This window comes from Schistocerca gregaria, unplaced genomic scaffold, assembly GCF_023897955.1.
Source record: "Schistocerca gregaria isolate iqSchGreg1 unplaced genomic scaffold, iqSchGreg1.2 ptg001013l, whole genome shotgun sequence".
Lineage (NCBI taxonomy): Eukaryota > Metazoa > Arthropoda > Insecta > Orthoptera > Acrididae > Schistocerca > Schistocerca gregaria.
Window position 1 is genome coordinate 75,001 of NW_026062362.1, and position 7,500 is coordinate 82,500.

General features: G+C 54.4%; 3 non-coding genes across 3 annotated transcripts in view; all 3 read right to left on the reverse strand.

Moving 5' to 3' along the window:
- The window catches only part of LOC126327063 (large subunit ribosomal RNA), a 4,222-nt gene extending 2,672 nt beyond the window's left edge, over positions 1 to 1,550 (reverse strand). The window contains exon 1 of the ribosomal RNA XR_007560948.1: positions 1 to 1,550. This exon is cut by the window's left edge and continues 2,672 nt beyond it. This is a non-coding gene — a ribosomal RNA (large subunit ribosomal RNA).
- Positions 1,551 to 1,738: 188 nt separating this feature from the next.
- On the reverse strand, positions 1,739 to 1,893 carry LOC126327039 (5.8S ribosomal RNA). Its single transcript, XR_007560926.1, has one exon. It is a non-coding gene; the product is annotated as a 5.8S ribosomal RNA (ribosomal RNA).
- Positions 1,894 to 2,255: 362 nt separating this feature from the next.
- On the reverse strand, positions 2,256 to 4,147 carry LOC126327053 (small subunit ribosomal RNA). The gene has a single exon (XR_007560939.1). It is a non-coding gene; the product is annotated as a small subunit ribosomal RNA (ribosomal RNA).
- Between the last annotated feature and the right edge of the window lie 3,353 nt (positions 4,148 to 7,500).

Consider the following 7,500-nt stretch of genomic DNA (forward strand, 5'->3'; position numbering starts at 1 on the left):
CGCCTTTCATGGTTTCCCATGAGCGTCGATTCGGGCGCCTTAACTCGGCGTTTGGTTCATCCCACAGCGCCAGTTCTGCTTACCAAAAGTGGCCCACTTGGCACTCCGATCCGAGTCGTTTGCTCGCGGCTTCAGCATATCAAGCAAGCCGGAGATCTCACCCATTTAAAGTTTGAGAATAGGTTGAGGTCGTTTCGGCCCCAAGGCCTCTAATCATTCGCTTTACCGGATGAGACTCGTACGAGCACCAGCTATCCTGAGGGAAACTTCGGAGGGAACCAGCTACTAGATGGTTCGATTAGTCTTTCGCCCCTATACCCAGCTCCGACGATCGATTTGCACGTCAGAATCGCTACGGACCTCCATCAGGGTTTCCCCTGACTTCGTCCTGGCCAGGCATAGTTCACCATCTTTCGGGTCCCAACGTGTACGCTCTAGGTGCGCCTCACCTCGCAATGAGGACGAGACGCCCCGGGAGTGCGGAGGCCGCCGCCCCGTGAAGGGCGGGGAAGCCCCATCCTCCCTCGGCCCGCGCAAGGCGAGACCTTCACTTTCATTACGCCTTTAGGTTTCGTACAGCCCAATGACTCGCGCACATGTTAGACTCCTTGGTCCGTGTTTCAAGACGGGTCGTGAAATTGTCCAAAGCTGAAGCGCCGCTGACGGGAGCGATTATTCCGCCCGAGAGCATCCCGAGCCAACAGCGGCGCGGGTCCGGGGCCGGGCCAGGTAGGTCCGTCATCCGGGAAGAACCGCGCGCGCTTGCCGGGAGCCCGAGCGCCCAAAGGGGCGAATCGACTCCTCCAGATATACCGCCGAGCAGCCAGCCAGGACACCGGGGCTCTGCCCAACAGACGCGAACCGAGGCCCGCGGAAGGACAGGCTGCGCACCCGGGCCGTAGGCCGGCACCCAGCGGGTCGCGACGTCCTACTAGGGGAGAAGTGCGGCCCACCGCACACCGGAACGGCCCCACCCCGCGGCGAGTGGAAAGGCAACCGGACACGACCCCGCCGCGGATTGCTCCGCGCGGGCGGCCGGCCCCATCTGCCGAGGGCGGGGGCCAGTGGCCGGATGGGCGTGAATCTCACCCGTTCGACCTTTCGGACTTCTCACGTTTACCCCAGAACGGTTTCACGTACTTTTGAACTCTCTCTTCAAAGTTCTTTTCAACTTTCCCTCACGGTACTTGTTCGCTATCGGTCTCGTGGTCATATTTAGTCTCAGATGGAGTTTACCACCCACTTGGAGCTGCACTCTCAAGCAACCCGACTCGAAGGAGAGGTCCCGCCGACGCTCGCACCGGCCGCTACGGGCCTGGCACCCTCTACGGGCCGTGGCCTCATTCAAGTTGGACTTGGGCTCGGCGCGAGGCGTCGGGGTAGTGGACCCTCCCAAACACCACATGCCACGACAGGCGGCAGCCTGCGGGGTTCGGTGCTGGACTCTTCCCTGTTCGCTCGCCGCTACTGGGGGAATCCTTGTTAGTTTCTTTTCCTCCGCTTAGTAATATGCTTAAATTCAGCGGGTAGTCTCGCCTGCTCTGAGGTCGTTGTACGAGGTGTCGCACGCCACACCGCCAGCCGGCTGTGCACGCTACCGAGAAAGTACCGGTATGCGAACCGCCAGGCGACGGGCGCGCATCGCACGTTTAAGGAGACGCGGCCGGCCACACAGGCGACCACGACACTCCCACGTCTCCGAAGCGGGACAAACGCCGCGCGCTTCAGTATACGTAGCCGACCCTCAGCCAGACGTGGCCCGGGAACGGAATCCATGGACCGCAATGTGCGTTCGAAACGTCGATGTTCATGTGTCCTGCAGTTCACATGTCGACGCGCAATTTGCTGCGTTCTTCATCGACCCACGAGCCGAGTGATCCACCGTCCTGGGTGATCTTTTCCTTTTCAGTCTCCCACTGTCTCTTTCAAGACAGTAGCATTTGCGGGACTGAGGCGTCTGACGGCCCCTGTTCCACTATTTTTTTTGTGTCCAACGGCCTCACAGCCGATGGGCGTCGTACGGCTCCACACCGGAGCGGACAGGCACTCGGGCGAACGTCATTCAAAACCGGCGCCAGGCGCCAGGTACCGCAGGCCAGCCGCTCCAGAGCTTCAGCGCTCGTACCACACAACAACAACACTTCCGCTAGTTTTGAGAGGCACGCGTGGTTCCGCACGCGGCGCACGGCCACTGCCGTACAGGTAGCGTGTTGCGCGACACGACACGCACATCGAAAGACATGCAGTCTAGTCGGTAATGATCCTTCCGCAGGTTCACCTACGGAAACCTTGTTACGACTTTTACTTCCTCTAAATGATCAAGTTTGGTCATCTTTCCGGTAGCATCGGCAACGACAGAGTCGATGCCGCGTACCAGTCCGAAGACCTCACTAAATCATTCAATCGGTAGTAGCGACGGGCGGTGTGTACAAAGGGCAGGGACGTAATCAACGCGAGCTTATGACTCGCGCTTACTGGGAATTCCTCGTTCATGGGGAACAATTGCAAGCCCCAATCCCTAGCACGAAGGAGGTTCAGCGGGTTACCCCGACCTTTCGGCCTAGGAAGACACGCTGATTCCTTCAGTGTAGCGCGCGTGCGGCCCAGAACATCTAAGGGCATCACAGACCTGTTATTGCTCAATCTCGTGCGGCTAGAAGCCGCCTGTCCCTCTAAGAAGAAAAGTAATCGCTGACAGCACGAAGGATGTCACGCGACTAGTTAGCAGGCTAGAGTCTCGTTCGTTATCGGAATTAACCAGACAAATCGCTCCACCAACTAAGAACGGCCATGCACCACCACCCACCGAATCAAGAAAGAGCTATCAATCTGTCAATCCTTCCGGTGTCCGGGCCTGGTGAGGTTTCCCGTGTTGAGTCAAATTAAGCCGCAGGCTCCACTCCTGGTGGCGCCCTTCCGTCAATTCCTTTAAGTTTCAGCTTTGCAACCATACTTCCCCCGGAACCCAAAAGCTTTGGTTTCCCGGAGGCTGCCCGCCGAGTCATCGGAGGAACTGCGGCGGATCGCTGGCTGGCATCGTTTATGGTTAGAACTAGGGCGGTATCTGATCGCCTTCGAACCTCTAACTTTCGTTCTTGATTAATGAAAACATACTTGGCAAATGCTTTCGCTTCTGTTCGTCTTGCGACGATCCAAGAATTTCACCTCTAACGTCGCAATACGAATGCCCCCGCCTGTCCCTATTAATCATTACCTCGGGTTCCGAAAACCAACAAAATAGAACCGAGGTCCTATTCCATTATTCCATGCACACAGTATTCAGGCGGGCTTGCCTGCTTTAAGCACTCTAATTTGTTCAAAGTAAACGTGCCGGCCCACCGAGACACTCAACAAAGAGCACCCTGGTAGGATTTAAACGGGGTCCGCCTCGGGACGCGAAAGCACCCCTTCGGCTCGCCCCACCGGCAGGACGTCCCACGATACATGCCAGTTAAACACCGACGGGCGGTGAACCAACAGCATGGGACACAAATCCAACTACGAGCTTTTTAACCGCAACAACTTTAATATACGCTATTGGAGCTGGAATTACCGCGGCTGCTGGCACCAGACTTGCCCTCCAATAGATACTCGTTAAAGGATTTAAAGTGTACTCATTCCGATTACGGGGCCTCGGATGAGTCCCGTATCGTTATTTTTCGTCACTACCTCCCCGTGCCGGGAGTGGGTAATTTGCGCGCCTGCTGCCTTCCTTGGATGTGGTAGCCGTTTCTCAGGCTCCCTCTCCGGAATCGAACCCTGATTCCCCGTTACCCGTTACAACCATGGTAGGCGCAGAACCTACCATCGACAGTTGATAAGGCAGACATTTGAAAGATGCGTCGCCGGTACGAGGACCGTGCGATCAGCCCAAAGTTATTCAGAGTCACCAAGGCAAACGGACCAGACAAGCCAATCCGATTGGTTTTGATCTAATAAAAGCGTCCCTTCCATCTCTGGTCGGGACTCTGTTTGCATGTATTAGCTCTAGAATTACCACAGTTATCCAAGTAACGTGGGTACGATCTAAGGAACCATAACTGATTTAATGAGCCATTCGCGGTTTCACCTTAATCGGCTTGTACTGAGACATGCATGGCTTAATCTTTGAGACAAGCATATGACTACTGGCAGGATCAACCAGGGAGCTGCGTCAACTAGAGCTGAGCAGCCGGCCGCCCGGGAGTGTGTCCCGGGGGCCCGCGCGAACACGCAAGCGTCCGCTCAATTATTCTGCAAACAGGAGGAGGCCGAGCTCCCCTGCACGATACACCTCGAAACCCTCTCAGGTCCCGGCGGCGCGCAGCGCCGTCCTAGGTACTTGGTCGGTTTCGAGAGAGGCGCAATCGCCCGGAGTTAGGCGAGTAGACGGTTTTAGTGCGAACACCCTTGCTCCCAACTGAGCTTGCCGCTGCCGACAGAGGCCCGGGAGCGTGCTGTCGTGGCATTGCCGGCGGGAGACAACACGCGCCACCTATGGTGACCGGCAGCTCCAACGCCAGCGCCACACAAGGGCAAAGCCCCACTTGGGTGCAGAAGCGAACTCTCCCAGCACAGCGCACGCGCCAACACGTCCGCACAACTGCGATACAAACCACCTGCGAGAACCGCTGGGGCGACCGAGCAGCAGACGGCGTCGCGGCGCCGAGTGCCAGGCGGCGGCGCATCCTCAACGCACACAGTCCTCAATCAGACCAGCACACTGCAGATGTCCACCGCGCTTCGCACCGGGCTCGGCTGAACCAACTTTGGCCGCCAGGCGCCGCGTGCAGGGTGCGCCGCAGCGTAGCTGCGCCGCCTGCCGGGCCCGTCGGCTGGCGCTCCTGCCACTCGGCGCCCCCCACCAGCCGCCTGTTGCGCGTGCGCCCACGCAGCGCGCGGCCAACACGCCGGGCGGCCCCCCTTCACCGGCCGGGAACAGTCCCACCAAGCCACCGCCGCGTATCGCTTCATACCCACATGGGCCTAGTCACGCGTGTGGATGTGGCGGGTACCGCTGAAACAACCGGTTAATAGCTGTACCGATCGTCGCCATCACAGATTCACCTCCAGCGTGAACAACCGCTCAACAACGGATTTCCAGTTCATTTGCGTATCTTGGGCAGTAAACGTAGATGTCCACCTACATTTGCGAATTCAACAATTCTTGCATGCCAGGATGTCATGTGTCACGACACGCTACATCAGACCACATACACACTGCGACATGTGCAGAAGAGAACACGTGGAAGGTGGCCCGCGCACGTATGCGATGTACCTTCCGCGATCCACTGTCAACCGGCATCTGCGGCATGTCCCAGATATGGAACGCGGTCCACCAGGGTAGCACTTTGTGTGAGGCAATACGACAAAGTCGGAATACACGCGTCACTACATCAGACGGCTCACGCTGACCTGACCTGACCTGACTCACCGCACCACCACCCCCAGCGACCCAGGGTGACATACAATGCGTTCGTACGTTCCTCCCACACGCCTCTACGGCGTACCACAGTGCAACCTAGCTGTTATTGGGAGACGAGACAAGTAGCATCAAGCACAACATATGGAAATTGAGATTCGACACCGTTGGGCACAGCCAGCGTACGGTCACACGTATCACACTACTTCACTCTGTACGTAACGACCGATGATCGGTACAGCGTGTGGGTTACGCGTACGACATCAGCGGACAATGGACACAGACCATACCACGACGTACACTGAGGGCGTCGACATCTGAATGCAACTGAACAGCTGCGAGGCTCATTTAACACTCAAACGCCAGACCGACCAGCTTGAGAGGACAGAGACACAAAGAGGGGGACAGAGGGGGACAGAGGGGGGGGAGGGGGGGGGTCGGCGATATAGTCCTATTGCAGTACAATTGACAGTGGATAGCAGGAATATGTGGAAAGTAAGCAACACTCGCAAGACATCTACATGAGGATAACAACGACACCAGAGATTCCGAGCAGTGAACTATGTTAGGCAAAGGGACAACGTGGGTTAGGTTAAGGGACAACGTGGGTTAGGTTAAGGGACAACGTGGGTTAGGTTAAGGGACAACGTGGGTTAGGTTAAGGGACAACGTGGGTTAGGTTAAGGGACAACGTGGGTTAGGTTAAGGGACAACGTGGGTTAGGTTAAGGGACAACGTGGGTTAGGTTAAGGGACAACGTGGGTTAGGTTAAGGGACAACGTGGGTTAGGTTAAGGGACAACGTGGGTTAGGTTAAGGGACAACGTCGGTTAGGTTAAGGGACAACGTCGGTTAGGTTAAGGGACAACGTGGGTTAGGTTAAGGGACAACGTGGGTTAGGTTAAGGGACAACGTGGGTTAGGTTAAGGGACAACGTGGGTTAGGTTAAGGGACAACGTGGGTTAGGTTAAGGGACAACGTGGGTTAGGTTAAGGGACAACGTGGGTTAGGTTAAGGGACAACTTGAGTTAGGTTAAGGGACAACTTGAGTTAGGTTAAGGGACAACTTGAGTTAGGTTAAGGGACAACTTGAGTTAGGTTAAGGGACAACTTGAGTTAGGTTAAGGGACAACTTGAGTTAGGTTAAGGGACAACTTGAGTTAGGTTAAGGGACAACTTGAGTTAGGTTAAGGGACAACTTGAGTTAGGTTAAGGGACAACTTGAGTTAGGTTAAGGGACAAATTGAGTTAGGTTAAGGGACAAATTGAGTTAGGTTAAGGGACAAATTGAGTTAGGTTAAGGGACAAATTGAGTTAGGTTAAGGGACAAATTGAGTTAGGTTAAGGGACAAATTGAGTTAGGTTAAGGGACAAATTGAGTTAGGTTAAGGGACAAATTGAGTTAGGTTAAGGGACAACTTGAGTTAGGTTAAGGGACAAATTGAGTTAGGTTAAGGGACAACTTGAGTTAGGTTAAGGGACAACTTGAGTTAGGTTAAGGGACAACTTGAGTTAGGTTAAGGGACAACTTGAGTTAGGTTAAGGGACAACTTGAGTTAGGTTAAGGGACAACTTGAGTTAGGTTAAGGGACAACTTGAGTTAGGTTAAGGGACAACTTGAGTTAGGTTAAGGGACAACTTGAGTTAGGTTAAGGGACAAATTGAGTTAGGTTAAGGGACAACTTGAGTTAGGTTAAGGGACAAATTGAGTTAGGTTAAGGGACAAATTGAGTTAGGTTAAGGGACAACTTGAGTTAGGTTAAGGGACAACTTGAGTTAGGTTAAGGGACAACTTGAGTTAGGTTAAGGGACAACTTGAGTTAGGTTAAGGGACAACTTGAGTTAGGTTAAGGGACAACTTGAGTTAGGTTAAGGGACAACTTGAGTTAGGTTAAGGGACAACTTGAGTTAGGTTAAGGGACAACTTGAGTTAGGTTAAGGGACAACTTGAGTTAGGTTAAGGGACAACTTGAGTTAGGTTAAGGGACAACTTGAGTTAGGTTAAGGGACAAATTGAGTTAGGTTAAGGGACAAATTGAGTTAGGTTAAGGGACAAATTGAGTTAGGTTAAGGGACAACTTGAGTTAGGTTAAGGGACAA